This window comes from Coenobita brevimanus, chromosome 101, assembly GCF_032717465.1.
Source record: "Coenobita brevimanus isolate Jiangsu-jjx chromosome 101, ASM3271746v2, whole genome shotgun sequence".
Taxonomy (NCBI): domain Eukaryota; kingdom Metazoa; phylum Arthropoda; class Malacostraca; order Decapoda; family Coenobitidae; genus Coenobita; species Coenobita brevimanus.
Window position 1 is genome coordinate 31,532,565 of NC_137054.1, and position 4,124 is coordinate 31,536,688.

Genomic DNA, 4,124 nt, shown 5'->3' on the forward strand with positions numbered 1-4,124 from the left:
ATGGAAAGCTTTCGTTAAACATATGAACATCTTGAAAAATATCTTGCCAATATGAATGAAACGAAAAGTGTATAAGGAATGTATAAGCCCAGCTATGACATACTGTTGTGTGACCTGGAAACTGATAAAATCGATGGAAAATCAACTAATCCGTTCCCAAAGAAAAATAGAAGGATTAATGTTTGGAATATCTTTAAGAGACAGGAAAAGATCAGCTTTGGGGAGAGAGCGGACTAAAATCAAAGATATTATAGAATTATAAAAGAACAAAAATGGATGTGGCAGGTCATGTAGCATGAATAATGGATAACCGATGGAGTAAAAGGCTGATTGACTGGACTCAAAGAGACTGTAAGCGTAGCAGAAGAAGAAACCCAGAATTAGATGGAGATGTTTGCAGGCAAAAGATGGTAGAGATTGGCTCAGTCAAGGAATACGTGGAGAAGGTTGGGGAAGGCCTTTGTTCAGCAGTTGACTTGTAATGGCTGCTGCTGCTGAAAAATATATATATATATATATATATATATATATATATATATATATATATATATATATATATATATATATATATATATATGTATATATATATATATATATACAGTATATATATATATATATGTCATCATCATTGCCAGACGCCATGTATCCCAAACGGGGTGGCCAAGGGCTTAGAGTTAATTGTTTTACAGGGAGGGGCACTAATCCTCCACCAACCCCACTTGACACATAGGGAGAACGTTATGCTAACAGCATCTGGTGTTCCCAGGCAGTCACCCATTCAAGTACTAACCAGACCCAACGTTGCTTAACTTCGCTGATCGGACGGGAAGTGGTGTACTCAACGTGGTATGGCCGTTTTATGTCTGATATTAAGATCTGAATGGCCAGGAGGAGACTTAAGCTGAATGATGGTAAAACTGAGATCATCATCATCAGATGGAGTGTGTGGTGAAATGCTGAAGCATGGGGGAGAAATAGTAGTAGAATGGATGTGGAAGATGTGCAGATTGGCCTGGGAGGAAGGTAGAGTCCCGGAGGATTGGAAGTCAGGTATAATTATTCCCTTGTACAAAGGAAAAGGGGAAAAAGAAGTGTGTGGTAATCATAGGGGCATTTGTCTTCTTAGTATAATAGGAAAAGTGTATGGTAGGATACTTATTGACAGAGTTAGAGAAAGAACAGAGAAATTAGTTGGAGAAGAACAGGGAGGCTTTAGGAAGGGAAGAGGTTGTGTAGATCAGATATTCATTCTTAGATCTTTAGTGGAAAAGTTTCTAGAGAAGGGAAAGACGTTGTATGCGGCTTTCATGGATTTGGAGAAAGCATATGACAGGGTGGATAGACAAGGATTGTGGAAAGTGTTAAGAATATATGGAGTAGATGGGAAGTTGTTGAATGCTGTGAAGAGTATGTACGATGGTGCGAAGGCTGCATTGCGTGTGGATGGTGAACTAAGTGAATTTTTCTCTTTGAAAGTTGAGTTGAAACAGGGATGTGTCATATCTCCATGGTTGTTCAATCTGTACATGGATGGGGTAATAAAAGAGGTACAAGGTAGGGTAGTGGATGTTGGAGTGTCCCTGGTGAGAGAGAATAGTGTTTGGAAACTCCCTGTACTGTTGTTTGCAGATGATACTGTGTTGTTGAGTGAAGACGAAGGGGAGCTGCAGGGCTTGGTGGATGAGTTTGGGAGAGTGTGTAAGAAACGGAATCTAAAGGTGAATGTAGGGAAGAGTAAAGTGATGGTCTTTGAGAGAGGTGAAGTCAGTGAATGTACAGCGAGGTTGGATGGTAAGGAATTGGAAAATGTGAGCATGTTTAAGTACTTGGGTAGTGTGATGAGTAAGGATGGAGGTTTGGAAGGTGAGGTGCTTGAAAGGGTACAGCATGGAAGAAAGGTTGCTGGTTCTTTGAAAGCAGTGATAAGAAACAGGGAAGTGAGCATGGAAGTGAAAAAGTTACTACATGACAGTATTGTGATACCAACTCTAACGTATGGAAGTGAAGCTTGGACGTTGTTGGAAGGACACAAGTCAAGAGTGAGAGCAGTGGAAATGAGTTATTTAAGAGAAGCCTGTGGAGTCACATCGAGAGACAGGCTGACGAATGAGAATATAAAGAAGCGTTGTGGTGTGGATGTGGATGTGATAGGAAGCGTTATGAGGAACACACTGAGGTGGTTTGGCCATGTGGAGAGGATGGAGGGTGAAAGACTGACGAAGAGAGTGTATGTGAGTGAGGTGGAGGGGGGAAGAGGGAGGGGGAGGCCGAGACGACACTCTCAGTTACAATGATGCACTTGCAGCTGCATAACATCGTCCGACGTTAGCCGGAAAAAAATACTAGCGTAATCCCGATCATGGAAAGGTTTACCGTACCAGTATAAACAATGGGGCTCCCGTGACTCATCTACAGTCGCCTGGGGTTAGCTGGAATAATATACGAGAGAAGACACAACCGTGAGAGGGTTATCATGAGATGATCCGACGAGGGAGCGACTCTATTTCTAAATGATTTGGGGGATTTCGTAACATCTTTTCCTTCGTGATTTATTCTTTGCATTTTACTTCAATGTCCTTCTGTGTTTTGAGGAAGCAAAGTGTGCCGATTAAAGCGATGTACACAAATAAGACGAATACTGAGTTGTAAAATTCAAAATAAATAGCAAAAGAAGAGGTAAAATAAAGGTATTATATGCCACAAAGAATATCGTTCAGTGTATTATGAAAAAGGAAAAAGAAGTGTGTGGTAATCATTGGGGCAATTGTTTTCTGAGTGTAATAGGAAAACTATGTGGTAGGATATTAAATGACAGAGTTAGGAAAGTAACAGAGGAAACAGTTGGAGAACAGGGAGGTTTTAGGAAGGGATCAGATATTCATCCTTAGATCTTCGGTGGGAGTTTCTAGAGAAAGAAGAAAAGTTGTATGCGGCCTTCATGGATTTGGAGAAAGCATATGGCAGAGTGGACAGACAAGAAATGTGGAAATTATTAAGAATATATGGAGTTAATGGGAAGTTGTTGAATGCCGTGAAGACTATGTATGAGGATGCTGAGGCTGCAGTGCGTGTGGATAGTGAACTGAGTGAACATTTCGGTGAATTTCTTTATCTGAATGTTGGATTGAAACAGGTGTGTCGTGTCTCCATGGTTGTTCAATCTGTATATGGATGAGGTTATAATGGAAATACAAGGTAGGGTAGTGGATGTTGGAGCGGCCCTAATGAGAGAGAGAGCAGCGTTTTGAAACTTCTTGTACTGTTGTTTGCAGATGATACTGTATTGTCAAGTGAAGACGAAGAGGAACTACAAGCGTTTAGTGAATGAGTTTGGGAGAGTGTGTAACAAATGGAATCTAAAGGTGAATGAAAAGAAGAGGAAAGTTATGGTCTTCGAGAGAAAGGAAGTCACTGAATGTGCAGTGAGGTGGATGATGAGGAAGTGCAAAATGTGAGCGCATTTAAAAACTTTGGTAGGGCGATTAGTAAGGATGGAAGTTTGGAGGATGAACTGCTCGAAAGGCTACAAAGAGGAAGAAAAGTTGCTGGTTTTTTGCAAGCACTGATAAGAAATAGGGAAGTGAGTATGGAAGTAAGAAAGTTGCTGCATAACAGTATCGTGATACCAACTCTAGCTTATGGAAGTGAAGCTTGGACCTTGTTGGATGGACTTGTGTCAAGAGTGAGGGCAGTGGAATGAATTATTTGAGAGGAGCATGTGGATTTGTGCGGAGAGACTGATTAACAAATGAGGAAGTGAAGGAGCGTTGTGGTGTGGATGTGGATGTGGCAGAAAGCGTTAGAAGAAATTCACTGAGGTGGTTTGGCCATGTGGAGAGGACGGAGAGTGAGATACTAACGAGGAGAATGTATGTGATTAAAGAGGAGAGGGAGAGAGAGAGGGGAAGGCCGAGGACGAGATGGAGGGATGGAGCGGAGAGGTATATGAGAAAGGGGTGTGTGAGCTGGGAGGGATGGCAGTGAAATGGCGGGTGACAGGGCGAAATGGAGGCGATTTGTTTGTGGCCACCCCTTAAGGGATTAAGGCGTCTAGCAATAGACAGATAAATAGTATTTTGGGCTTCAAATGCACTTTGTCACCTGCATGTGACACGTGTTAGTGC

General features: G+C 41.7%; 1 non-coding gene across 1 annotated transcript; it reads right to left on the reverse strand.

Moving 5' to 3' along the window:
- Positions 1-741: 741 nt before the first annotated feature.
- On the reverse strand, positions 742-860 carry LOC145415158 (5S ribosomal RNA). The gene has a single exon (XR_013900013.1). It is a non-coding gene; the product is annotated as a 5S ribosomal RNA (ribosomal RNA).
- Positions 861-4,124: the final 3,264 nt, after the last annotated feature.